Below are 13,450 nucleotides of genomic sequence, written 5' to 3' on the forward strand. Positions count from 1 at the left end.
AAAATTATCCCCCAGTGTCTCCATCTGCTGGCGGTATTGAATAAGCATTGCTGCACTGATGGGGTATGCATTAGACGAAAAAAAAGAAGAAAAAGAAGAATAATACGCCCAGAAAAGAGGCGAAAAGGAGAAAAACGTAAAAAAACGTGAAAAAAAAGTAAGAGGAAGAGAAGGGAAAAAAAGGTGGAAATGGGTTTAAAAGTGATTTCGGCGGAGAAATATATATATATATATATATATATATATATATATACGCGCACACACACACATATATATAAACGTATTCTCCGTTGAGATATTGCAGCCGCTGCTGTGTCCAGGCCCAGGAGCCTTAGCACTGTGCTGTGATGTCACTCAATACCACTGACATCACTAGGTGTAAACAACATCTCTCCTTTGCTGTGTATGTGACTATGGAGCTGTTTGGTGATGTCGTCTATTATGGCCTTCATAGAAGCAACAGGAGATTGTTGCATCCATCTAGAACCCTCAGAACTACAGTGCTATGATGTCACTCACTTCCACAGGCCTTGCAGAGTGTAAACAACAACAACCCCGCTTTGTTGTGTATGTAACCATAGGGATTGTGATGTCACCTAGAACCTTCACAGCAGCGACAGCTTTATGAGGAGCATCAGCACTGCTCTGCCTGAGCAGAACCATCACCGCCATAGGTTGTCAAATAACCCGGATTTAACCCACACAGGTAAGTCCAATGGGGTGCAGGCATGTCCTCTATGCTTACAGCTTCCCGTGGGTGTTGGTTTGATACCGTTTGGGGACAGCCAAGGAGGCATCTGCAGGCAACAAAGGTAGGTGTGTGCTTGTGTGTGTGTTTCCTATGCAGATCCTAAGCCCAGTGTCACATGCAAGTAGGAGGAGTAAGAAGGGTTCCTGGCAAATCCGGGTTATGGATTGCATTTAAAAAGGCCCCGTGGGAGTGCAATGGGCCCCTGTCTTGCTGCTTAGCAATAATGGTATGGGTTTAGGTTCTGCTGTGTGTACTGGTGGTTGACTGCCCCCCAGCCCAGAGTGTGCATGGAAAATTGTCTGGCAGCCTCCCTGACAGCAAGCAGTGATAGTGCCCATGAAGGGGACCTTGTTGGGCCCGCCCCTTTCACGGTTATCGCTTCTCGGCCTTTTGGCTAAGATCAAGTGTAGTATCTGTTCTTATCAGTTTTTCATGCCGGTGTATAGTAACGCCGGTATGGGGCTGGTGGGGATGGGTGCTGCATGGAGGAGCAGGTGTACCAGGGCTTTCCGGGGCTGGTTCTGAGGAATCAGCTCGACGGCTGCCCCGATGTGACCTGTTCCCTCCGGGTCTCGCCATGAGGCTGAGAGGGTCTAGAGCCGAGGTACTTTTGTGCCTCGGGGAGTGGTGACCCCGAGGTGCCGAAACTCACTGGGAGAATAGGCTCACTGAGTTGAAGCACGGGCACCATAATCTCTTCACCTTGTGGCACTCACCTCTTGATTCCCGGCCTTCTGGCTAGGATCAGAGAAATTTTTAAAGATCCGGCCGGATGTCCGGGCAGTATATCTGCACACATTCACTTATTTATTTCTTTTTTTGTCTCACTGTGTCACTTTTTGCGTGTTGTGTGTTCACAGGATTGGTCAGGATGCGGTAGCCCTTCTGGGTGTCCCTCCTGGCGGTCTAGGGGAGGTGTGTGTGGCCATTAGGTTCCGCACCTCCCTGCAAACACCCCGGGTACTCCTGCTTTGGCAGGGTACCTACCGTAATCGGCTCTGCGGGCAGATACCTTGGCTAACGCCAAGGGGGATGCCGGGAGCATTTGTGGTCCCCTAGTAGCTTCGGCGAAAAGGGACATCGAACCTGGAACCTCGCAGGTACCTTTTGGTCCGGAGGCGAAGGGTAAGGTTTGTTGGGGGGCCTCTCTCCTATCGGAGAAGGGCTTGCGATAGACCGCATCCTTTGTGCACGTTTTTTTTAGTGTAACACGTTTGCACTTTTTCTTGCACTTTGGGTGAATCGAAAGCACGTTCCTCGGCTTTAGATAAAAAAAAAATCTGTTCTTATCAGTTTAATATCTGATATGTCCCCTATCTGGGGACCATATATTAAATGGATTTTTGAGAACGGGGGCCGATTTCGAAGCTTGCTTCCGTCGCCCTATGCATTGACCCGATATGGCAGTATCTTCGGGTACAGTGCACCACCCCCTTACAGGGTTAAAAAGAAAGATTCCTACTTTCATTGCTACCTGCTTGCTGGCTAGCCAGCTAGCCAGCCCTGTGGGCCTTGCTGCTGCTGCTGCTGCTGCAGCCAAAAAACAAAAGGTGGTGCTGCTGCTGCTTCTGCTGCTTCTGCTTGTGTCTGGCCGCTGTTGGAGCGTCCAGGCACAGGACTTCTGCTGCTGCTGACTAAATGGCCTCCTTAATTGGATCATTTGAGTAGCCAGCACACCTGTGCAGGTAGGGCATGACATGATAGGCAGCTGCCTTGATAGCGGGTGGGTGCTGAATGTTCCTAATTGACAAAATAAGATTAATGCTTATGAAGAAATATAAAATCTCATCCCTTCCCCAATATCGCGCCACACCCCTACCCCTTAATTCCCTGGTTGAACTTGATGGACATATGTCTTTTTTCGACCGTACTAACTATGTAACTATGTAACATAACATGGGGGGGTCTCCTGGCTGTTCACACAGGTGTGTCATTGCTGTACATTGACCATGCATTGCTTCTGTGGTATTGCAAAGGCAAAGACAAATGCTTCCAGCCATCCATTGCACTAATGGATTGGTCATCAGCTGGCTGTCTATGTCCCGCATCAATATAGACCAAAGTACAGAGGGTTAGGCTATGCTATAGTGCACCTACCTGATGCATCAGAAGGTGCGAGGCCCTTGCTAAATTCTGTGCACAGACTTTGAGATCTATGCTTTAGACTGTATCTAAACCTGCTCCAACATGGACTGACATTCTGGCCTACTTTCAGCCGATGCGACTTGTCTGTCGCTGAACAGTCGCTTTTTATGTATTCAGCACCTATGTATAATGTTGTAAAAATGCTCTAGAAGCTAAAGTCGCAGAAATGTCACACATATTTGGCCTGCAACTTTCTGTGCGACAAATTCAGACAGGAAAAATCAGTATAAATCCTTAGAAAATTATCCCCCAGTGTCTCCATCTGCTGGCGGTATTGAATAAGCATTGCTGCACTGATGGGGTATGCATTAGACGAAAAAAAAGAAGAAAAAGAAGAATAATACGCCCAGAAAAGAGGCGAAAAGGAGAAAAACGTAAAAAAACGTGAAAAAAAAGTAAGAGGAAGAGAAGGGAAAAAAAGGTGGAAATGGGTTTAAAAGTGATTTCGGCGGAGAAATATATATATATATATATATATATATATATATATATATATATATACGCGCACACACACACATATATATAAACGTATTCTCCGTTGAGATATTGCAGCCGCTGCTGTGTCCAGGCCCAGGAGCCTTAGCACTGTGCTGTGATGTCACTCAATACCACTGACATCACTAGGTGTAAACAACATCTCTCCTTTGCTGTGTATGTGACTATGGAGCTGTTTGGTGATGTCGTCTATTATGGCCTTCATAGAAGCAACAGGAGATTGTTGCATCCATCTAGAACCCTCAGAACTACAGTGCTATGATGTCACTCACTTCCACAGGCCTTGCAGAGTGTAAACAACAACAACCCCGCTTTGTTGTGTATGTAACCATAGGGATTGTGATGTCACCTAGAACCTTCACAGCAGCGACAGCTTTATGAGGAGCATCAGCACTGCTCTGCCTGAGCAGAACCATCACCGCCATAGGTTGTCAAATAACCCGGATTTAACCCACACAGGTAAGTCCAATGGGGTGCAGGCATGTCCTCTATGCTTACAGCTTCCCGTGGGTGTTGGTTTGATACCGTTTGGGGACAGCCAAGGAGGCATCTGCAGGCAACAAAGGTAGGTGTGTGCTTGTGTGTGTGTTTCCTATGCAGATCCTAAGCCCAGTGTCACATGCAAGTAGGAGGAGTAAGAAGGGTTCCTGGCAAATCCGGGTTATGGATTGCATTTAAAAAGGCCCCGTGGGAGTGCAATGGGCCCCTGTCTTGCTGCTTAGCAATAATGGTATGGGTTTAGGTTCTGCTGTGTGTACTGGTGGTTGACTGCCCCCCAGCCCAGAGTGTGCATGGAAAATTGTCTGGCAGCCTCCCTGACAGCAAGCAGTGATAGTGCCCATGAAGGGGACCTTGTTGGGCCCGCCCCTTTCACGGTTATCGCTTCTCGGCCTTTTGGCTAAGATCAAGTGTAGTATCTGTTCTTATCAGTTTTCATGCTGGTGGGGATGGGTGCTGCATGGAGGATGCAGGTGTACCAGGGATTTCCGGGGCTGGTTCTGAGGAATCAGCTCGACGGCTGCCCCGATGTGACCTGTTCCCTCCGGGTCTCGCCATGAGGCTGAGAGGGTCTAGAGCCGAGGTACTTTTGTGCCTCGGGGAGTGGTGACCCCGAGGTGCCGAAACTCACTGGGAGAATAGACTCACTGAGTTGAAGCACGGGCACCATAATCTCTTCACCTTGTGGCACTCACCTCTTGATTCCCGGCCTTCTGGCTAGGATCAGAGAAATTTTTATTGATCCGGCCGGATGTCCGGGCAGTATATCTGCACACATTCACTTATTTATTTCTTTTTTGTCTCACTGTGTCACCTTTTGCGTGTTGTGTGTTCACAGGATTGGTCAGGATGCGGTAGCCCTTCTGGGTGTCCCTCCTGGCGGTCTAGGGGAGGTGTGTGTGGCCATTAGGTTCCGCACCTCCCTGCAAACACCCCGGGTACTCCTGCTTTGGCAGGGTACCTACCGTAATCGGCTCTGCGGGCAGATACCTTGGCTAACGCCAAGGGGGATGCCGGGAGCATTTGTGGTCCCCTAGTAGCTTCGGCGAAAAGGGACATCGAACCTGGAACCTCGCAGGTACCATTTGGTCCGGAGGCGAAGGGTAAGGTTTGTTGGGGGGCCTCTCTCCTATCGGAGAAGGGCTTGCGATAGACCGCATCCTTTGTGCACGTTTTTTTAGTGTAACACGTTTGCACTTTTTCTTGCACTTTGGGTGAATCGAAAGCACGTTCCTCGGCTTTAGATAAAAAAAAAAAAAAAAAAAATCTGTTCTTATCAGTTTAATATCTGATACGTCCCCTATCTGGGGACCATATATTAAATGGATTTTGGAGAACGGGGGCCGATTTCGAAGCTTGCTTCCGTCGCCCTATGCATTGACCCGATATGGCAGTATCTTCGGGTACAGTGCACCACCCCCTTACAGGGTTAAAAAGAAAGATTCCTACTTTCATTGCTACCTGCTTGCTGGCTAGCCAGCTAGCCAGCCCTGTGGGCCTTGCTGCTGCTGCTGCTGCTGCAGCCAAAAAACAAAAGGTGGTGCTGCTGCTGCTTCTGCTGCTTCTGCTTGTGTCTGGCCGCTGTTGGAGCGTCCAGGCACAGGACTTCTGCTGCTGCTGACTAAATGGCCTCCTTAATTGGATCATTTGAGTAGCCAGCACACCTGTGCAGGTAGGGCATGACATGATAGGCAGCTGCCTTGATAGCGGGTGGGTGCTGAATGTTCCTAATTGACAAAATAAGATTAATGCTTATGAAGAAATATAAAATCTCATCCCTTCCCCAATATCGCGCCACACCCCTACCCCTTAATTCCCTGGTTGAACTTGATGGACATATGTCTTTTTTCGACCGTACTAACTATGTAACTATGTAACATAACATGGGGGGGTCTCCTGGCTGTTCACACAGGTGTGTCATTGCTGTACATTGACCATGCATTGCTTCTGTGGTATTGCAAAGGCAAAGACAAATGCTTCCAGCCATCCATTGCACTAATGGATTGGTCATCAGCTGGCTGTCTATGTCCCGCATCAATATAGACCAAAGTACAGAGGGTTAGGCTATGCTATAGTGCACCTACCTGATGCATCAGAAGGTGCGAGGCCCTTGCTAAATTCTGTGCACAGACTTTGAGATCTATGCTTTAGACTGTATCTAAACCTGCTCCAACATGGACTGACATTCTGGCCTACTTTCAGCCGATGCGACTTGTCTGTCGCTGAACAGTCGCTTTTTATGTATTCAGCACCTATGTATAATGTTGTAAAAATGCTCTAGAAGCTAAAGTCGCAGAAATGTCACACATATTTGGCCTGCAACTTTCTGTGCGACAAATTCAGACAGGAAAAATCAGTATAAATCCTTAGAAAATTATCCCCCAGTGTCTCCATCTGCTGGCGGTATTGAATAAGCATTGCTGCACTGATGGGGTATGCATTAGACGAAAAAAAAGAAGAAAAAGAAGAATAATACGCCCAGAAAAGAGGCGAAAAGGAGAAAAACGTAAAAAAACGTGAAAAAAAAGTAAGAGGAAGAGAAGGGAAAAAAAGGTGGAAATGGGTTTAAAAGTGATTTCGGCGGAGAAATATATATATATATATATATATATATATATATATATATATACGCGCACACACACACATATATATAAACGTATTCTCCGTTGAGATATTGCAGCCGCTGCTGTGTCCAGGCCCAGGAGCCTTAGCACTGTGCTGTGATGTCACTCAATACCACTGACATCACTAGGTGTAAACAACATCTCTCCTTTGCTGTGTATGTGACTATGGAGCTGTTTGGTGATGTCGTCTATTATGGCCTTCATAGAAGCAACAGGAGATTGTTGCATCCATCTAGAACCCTCAGAACTACAGTGCTATGATGTCACTCACTTCCACAGGCCTTGCAGAGTGTAAACAACAACAACCCAGCTTTGTTGTGTATGTAACCATAGGGATTGTGATGTCACCTAGAACCTTCACAGCAGCGACAGCTTTATGAGGAGCATCAGCACTGCTCTGCCTGAGCAGAACCATCACCGCCATAGGTTGTCAAATAACCCGGATTTAACCCACACAGGTAAGTCCAATGGGGTGCAGGCATGTCCTCTATGCTTACAGCTTCCCGTGGGTGTTGGTTTGATACCGTTTGGGGACAGCCAAGGAGGCATCTGCAAGCAACAAAGGTAGGTGTGTGCTTGTGTGTGTGTTTCCTATGCAGATCCTAAGCCCAGTGTCACATGCAAGTAGGAGGAGTAAGAAGGGTTCCTGGCAAATCCGGGTTATGGATTGCATTTAAAAAGGCCCCGTGGGAGTGCAATGGGCCCCTGTCTTGCTGCTTAGCAATAATGGTATGGGTTTAGGTTCTGCTGTGTGTACTGGTGGTTGACTGCCCCCCAGCCCAGAGTGTGCATGGAAAATTGTCTGGCAGCCTCCCTGACAGCAAGCAGTGATAGTGCCCATGAAGGGGACCTTGTTGGGCCCGCCCCTTTCACGGTTATCGCTTCTCGGCCTTTTGGCTAAGATCAAGTGTAGTATCTGTTCTTATCAGTTTAATATCTGATACGTCCCCTATCTGGGGACCATATATTAAATGGATTTTTGAGAACGGGGGCCGATTTCGAAGCTTGCTTCCGTCGCCCTATGCATTGACCCGATATGGCAGTATCTTCGGGTACAGTGCACCACCCCCTTACAGGGTTAAAAAGAAAGATTCCTACTTTCATTGCTACCTGCTTGCTGGCTAGCCAGCTAGCCAGCCCTGTGGGCCTTGCTGCTGCTGCTGCTGCTGCAGCCAAAAAACAAAAGGTGGTGCTGCTGCTGCTTCTGCTGCTTCTGCTTGTGTCTGGCCGCTGTTGGAGCGTCCAGGCACAGGACTTCTGCTGCTGCTGACTAAATGGCCTCCTTAATTGGATCATTTGAGTAGCCAGCACACCTGTGCAGGTAGGGCATGACATGATAGGCAGCTGCCTTGATAGCGGGTGGGTGCTGAATGTTCCTAATTGACAAAATAAGATTAATGCTTATGAAGAAATATAAAATCTCATCCCTTCCCCAATATCGCGCCACACCCCTACCCCTTAATTCCCTGGTTGAACTTGATGGACATATGTCTTTTTTCGACCGTACTAACTATGTAACTATGTAACATAACATGGGGGGGTCTCCTGGCTGTTCACACAGGTGTGTCATTGCTGTACATTGACCATGCATTGCTTCTGTGGTATTGCAAAGGCAAAGACAAATGCTTCCAGCCATCCATTGCACTAATGGATTGGTCATCAGCTGGCTGTCTATGTCCCGCATCAATATAGACCAAAGTACAGAGGGTTAGGCTATGCTATAGTGCACCTACCTGATGCATCAGAAGGTGCGAGGCCCTTGCTAAATTCTGTGCACAGACTTTGAGATCTATGCTTTAGACTGTATCTAAACCTGCTCCAACATGGACTGACATTCTGGCCTACTTTCAGCCGATGCGACTTGTCTGTCGCTGAACAGTCGCTTTTTATGTATTCAGCACCTATGTATAATGTTGTAAAAATGCTCTAGAAGCTAAAGTCGCAGAAATGTCACACATATTTGGCCTGCAACTTTCTGTGCGACAAATTCAGACAGGAAAAATCAGTATAAATCCTTAGAAAATTATCCCCCAGTGTCTCCATCTGCTGGCGGTATTGAATAAGCATTGCTGCACTGATGGGGTATGCATTAGATGAAAAAAAAGAAGAAAAAGAAGAATAATACGCCCAGAAAAGAGGCGAAAAGGAGAAAAACGTAAAAAAACGTGAAAAAAAAGTAAGAGGAAGAGAAGGGAAAAAAAGGTGGAAATGGGTTTAAAAGTGATTTCGGCGGAGAAATATATATATATATATATATATATATATATATATATATATATATACGCGCACACACACACATATATATAAACGTATTCTCCGTTGAGATATTGCAGCCGCTGCTGTGTCCAGGCCCAGGAGCCTTAGCACTGTGCTGTGATGTCACTCAATACCACTGACATCACTAGGTGTAAACAACATCTCTCCTTTGCTGTGTATGTGACTATGGAGCTGTTTGGTGATGTCGTCTATTATGGCCTTCATAGAAGCAACAGGAGATTGTTGCATCCATCTAGAACCCTCAGAACTACAGTGCTATGATGTCACTCACTTCCACAGGCCTTGCAGAGTGTAAACAACAACAACCCAGCTTTGTTGTGTATGTAACCATAGGGATTGTGATGTCACCTAGAACCTTCACAGCAGCGACAGCTTTATGAGGAGCATCAGCACTGCTCTGCCTGAGCAGAACCATCACCGCCATAGGTTGTCAAATAACCCGGATTTAACCCACACAGGTAAGTCCAATGGGGTGCAGGCATGTCCTCTATGCTTACAGCTTCCCGTGGGTGTTGGTTTGATACCGTTTGGGGACAGCCAAGGAGGCATCTGCAGGCAACAAAGGTAGGTGTGTGCTTGTGTGTGTGTTTCCTATGCAGATCCTAAGCCCAGTGTCACATGCAAGTAGGAGGAGTAAGAAGGGTTCCTGGCAAATCCGGGTTATGGATTGCATTTAAAAAGGCCCCGTGGGAGTGCAATGGGCCCCTGTCTTGCTGCTTAGCAATAATGGTATGGGTTTAGGTTCTGCTGTGTGTACTGGTGGTTGACTGCCCCCCAGCCCAGAGTGTGCATGGAAAATTGTCTGGCAGCCTCCCTGACAGCAAGCAGTGATAGTGCCCATGAAGGGGACCTTGTTGGGCCCGCCCCTTTCACGGTTATCGCTTCTCGGCCTTTTGGCTAAGATCAAGTGTAGTATCTGTTCTTATCAGTTTAATATCTGATACGTCCCCTATCTGGGGACCATATATTAAATGGATTTTTGAGAACGGGGGCCGATTTCGAAGCTTGCTTCCGTCGCCCTATGCATTGACCCGATATGGCAGTATCTTCGGGTACAGTGCACCACCCCCTTACAGGGTTAAAAAGAAAGATTCCTACTTTCATTGCTACCTGCTTGCTGGCTAGCCAGCTAGCCAGCCCTGTGGGCCTTGCTGCTGCTGCTGCTGCTGCAGCCAAAAAACAAAAGGTGGTGCTGCTGCTGCTTCTGCTGCTTCTGCTTGTGTCTGGCCGCTGTTGGAGCGTCCAGGCACAGGACTTCTGCTGCTGCTGACTAAATGGCCTCCTTAATTGGATCATTTGAGTAGCCAGCACACCTGTGCAGGTAGGGCATGACATGATAGGCAGCTGCCTTGATAGCGGGTGGGTGCTGAATGTTCCTAATTAACAAAATAAGATTAATGCTTATGAAGAAATATAAAATCTCATCCCTTCCCCAATATCGCGCCACACCCCTACCCCTTAATTCCCTGGTTGAACTTGATGGACATATGTCTTTTTTCGACCGTACTAACTATGTAACTATGTAACATAACATGGGGGGGTCTCCTGGCTGTTCACACAGGTGTGTCATTGCTGTACATTGACCATGCATTGCTTCTGTGGTATTGCAAAGGCAAAGACAAATGCTTCCAGCCATCCATTGCACTAATGGATTGGTCATCAGCTGGCTGTCTATGTCCCGCATCAATATAGACCAAAGTACAGAGGGTTAGGCTATGCTATAGTGCACCTACCTGATGCATCAGAAGGTGCGAGGCCCTTGCTAAATTCTGTGCACAGACTTTGAGATCTATGCTTTAGACTGTATCTAAACCTGCTCCAACATGGACTGACATTCTGGCCTACTTTCAGCCGATGCGACTTGTCTGTCGCTGAACAGTCGCTTTTTATGTATTCAGCACCTATGTATAATGTTGTAAAAATGCTCTAGAAGCTAAAGTCGCAGAAATGTCACACATATTTGGCCTGCAACTTTCTGTGCGACAAATTCAGACAGGAAAAATCAGTATAAATCCTTAGAAAATTATCCCCCAGTGTCTCCATCTGCTGGCGGTATTGAATAAGCATTGCTGCACTGATGGGGTATGCATTAGACGAAAAAAAAGAAGAAAAAGAAGAATAATACGCCCAGAAAAGAGGCGAAAAGGAGAAAAACGTAAAAAAACGTGAAAAAAAAGTAAGAGGAAGAGAAGGGAAAAAGAGGTGGAAATGGGTTTAAAAGTGATTTCGGCGGAGAAATATATATATATATATATATATATATTTATATATATATATATATATATATACGCGCACACACACACATATATATAAACGTATTCTCCGTTGAGATATTGCAGCCGCTGCTGTGTCCAGGCCCAGGAGCCTTAGCACTGTGCTGTGATGTCACTCAATACCACTGACATCACTAGGTGTAAACAACATCTCTCCTTTGCTGTGTATGTGACTATGGAGCTGTTTGGTGATGTCGTCTATTATGGCCTTCATAGAAGCAACAGGAGATTGTTGCATCCATCTAGAACCCTCAGAACTACAGTGCTATGATGTCACTCACTTCCACAGGCCTTGCAGAGTGTAAACAACAACAACCCAGCTTTGTTGTGTATGTAACCATAGGGATTGTGATGTCACCTAGAACCTTCACAGCAGCGACAGCTTTATGAGGAGCATCAGCACTGCTCTGCCTGAGCAGAACCATCACCGCCATAGGTTGTCAAATAACCCGGATTTAACCCACACAGGTAAGTCCAATGGGGTGCAGGCATGTCCTCTATGCTTACAGCTTCCCGTGGGTGTTGGTTTGATACCGTTTGGGGACAGCCAAGGAGGCATCTGCAGGCAACAAAGGTAGGTGTGTGCTTGTGTGTGTGTTTCCTATGCAGATCCTAAGCCCAGTGTCACATGCAAGTAGGAGGAGTAAGAAGGGTTCCTGGCAAATCCGGGTTATGGATTGCATTTAAAAAGGCCCCGTGGGAGTGCAATGGGCCCCTGTCTTGCTGCTTAGCAATAATGGTATGGGTTTAGGTTCTGCTGTGTGTACTGGTGGTTGACTGCCCCCCAGCCCAGAGTGTGCATGGAAAATTGTCTGGCAGCCTCCCTGACAGCAAGCAGTGATAGTGCCCATGAAGGGGACCTTGTTGGGCCCGCCCCTTTCACGGTTATCGCTTCTCGGCCTTTTGGCTAAGATCAAGTGTAGTATCTGTTCTTATCAGTTTAATATCTGATACGTCCCCTATCTGGGAACCATATATTAAATGGATTTTTGAGAACGGGGGCCGATTTCGAAGCTTGCTTCCGTCGCCCTATGCATTGACCCGATATGGCAGTATCTTCGGGTACAGTGCACCACCCCCTTACAGGGTTAAAAAGAAAGATTCCTACTTTCATTGCTACCTGCTTGCTGGCTAGCCAGCTAGCCAGCCCTGTGGGCCTTGCTGCTGCTGCTGCTGCTGCAGCCAAAAAACAAAAGGTGGTGCTGCTGCTGCTTCTGCTGCTTCTGCTTGTGTCTGGCCGCTGTTGGAGCGTCCAGGCACAGGACTTCTGCTGCTGCTGACTAAATGGCCTCCTTAATTGGATCATTTGAGTAGCCAGCACACCTGTGCAGGTAGGGCATGACATGATAGGCAGCTGCCTTGATAGCGGGTGGGTGCTGAATGTTCCTAATTGACAAAATAAGATTAATGCTTATGAAGAAATATAAAATCTCATCCCTTCCCCAATATCGCGCCACACCCCTACCCCTTAATTCCCTGGTTGAACTTGATGGACATATGTCTTTTTTCGACCGTACTAACTATGTAACTATGTAACATAACATGGGGGGGTCTCCTGGCTGTTCACACAGGTGTGTCATTGCTGTACATTGACCATGCATTGCTTCTGTGGTATTGCAAAGGCAAAGACAAATGCTTCCAGCCATCCATTGCACTAATGGATTGGTCATCAGCTGGCTGTCTATGTCCCGCATCAATATAGACCAAAGTACAGAGGGTTAGGCTATGCTATAGTGCACCTACCTGATGCATCAGAAGGTGCGAGGCCCTTGCTAAATTCTGTGCACAGACTTTGAGATCTATGCTTTAGACTGTATCTAAACCTGCTCCAACATGGACTGACATTCTGGCCTACTTTCAGCCGATGCGACTTGTCTGTCGCTGAACAGTCGCTTTTTATGTATTCAGCACCTATGTATAATGTTGTAAAAATGCTCTAGAAGCTAAAGTCGCAGAAATGTCACACATATTTGGCCTGCAACTTTCTGTGCGACAAATTCAGACAGGAAAAATCAGTATAAATCCTTAGAAAATTATCCCCCAGTGTCTCCATCTGCTGGCGGTATTGAATAAGCATTGCTGCACTGATGGGGTATGCATTAGACGAAAAAAAAGAAGAAAAAGAAGAATAATACGCCCAGAAAAGAGGCGAAAAGGAGAAAAACGTAAAAAAACGTGAAAAAAAAGTAAGAGGAAGAGAAGGGAAAAAAAGGTGGAAATGGGTTTAAAAGTGATTTCGGCGGAGAATATATATATATATATATATATATATATATATATATATATACGCGCACACACACACACATATATATAAACGTATTCTCCGTTGAGATATTGCAGCCGCTGCTGTGTCCAGGCCCAGGAGCCTTAGCACTGTGCTGTGATGT

General features: G+C 46.7%; 5 non-coding genes and 2 pseudogenes across 5 annotated transcripts; all 7 read left to right on the forward strand.

Moving 5' to 3' along the window:
* Positions 1–1,125: 1,125 nt before the first annotated feature.
* Positions 1,126–1,235, forward strand: LOC130351659 (U2 spliceosomal RNA; annotated as a pseudogene).
* Positions 1,236–2,000: 765 nt separating this feature from the next.
* On the forward strand, positions 2,001–2,183 carry LOC130351650 (U2 spliceosomal RNA). Its single transcript, XR_008888238.1, has one exon. It is a non-coding gene; the product is annotated as a U2 spliceosomal RNA (small nuclear RNA).
* A 2,086-nt stretch (positions 2,184–4,269) lies between these two features.
* On the forward strand, positions 4,270–4,429 carry LOC130351657 (U2 spliceosomal RNA; annotated as a pseudogene).
* Positions 4,430–5,122: 693 nt separating this feature from the next.
* On the forward strand, positions 5,123–5,308 carry LOC130351656 (U2 spliceosomal RNA). The gene has a single exon (XR_008888241.1). It is a non-coding gene; the product is annotated as a U2 spliceosomal RNA (small nuclear RNA).
* A 2,082-nt stretch (positions 5,309–7,390) lies between these two features.
* Positions 7,391–7,581, forward strand: LOC130351653 (U2 spliceosomal RNA). The gene has a single exon (XR_008888239.1). It is a non-coding gene; the product is annotated as a U2 spliceosomal RNA (small nuclear RNA).
* A 2,086-nt stretch (positions 7,582–9,667) lies between these two features.
* LOC130351606 (U2 spliceosomal RNA) lies at positions 9,668–9,858 on the forward strand. Its single transcript, XR_008888199.1, has one exon. It is a non-coding gene; the product is annotated as a U2 spliceosomal RNA (small nuclear RNA).
* A 2,092-nt stretch (positions 9,859–11,950) lies between these two features.
* LOC130351645 (U2 spliceosomal RNA) lies at positions 11,951–12,141 on the forward strand. The gene has a single exon (XR_008888234.1). It is a non-coding gene; the product is annotated as a U2 spliceosomal RNA (small nuclear RNA).
* Positions 12,142–13,450: the final 1,309 nt, after the last annotated feature.

This window comes from Hyla sarda, unplaced genomic scaffold, assembly GCF_029499605.1.
Source record: "Hyla sarda isolate aHylSar1 unplaced genomic scaffold, aHylSar1.hap1 scaffold_990, whole genome shotgun sequence".
Classification (NCBI taxonomy): domain Eukaryota; kingdom Metazoa; phylum Chordata; class Amphibia; order Anura; family Hylidae; genus Hyla; species Hyla sarda.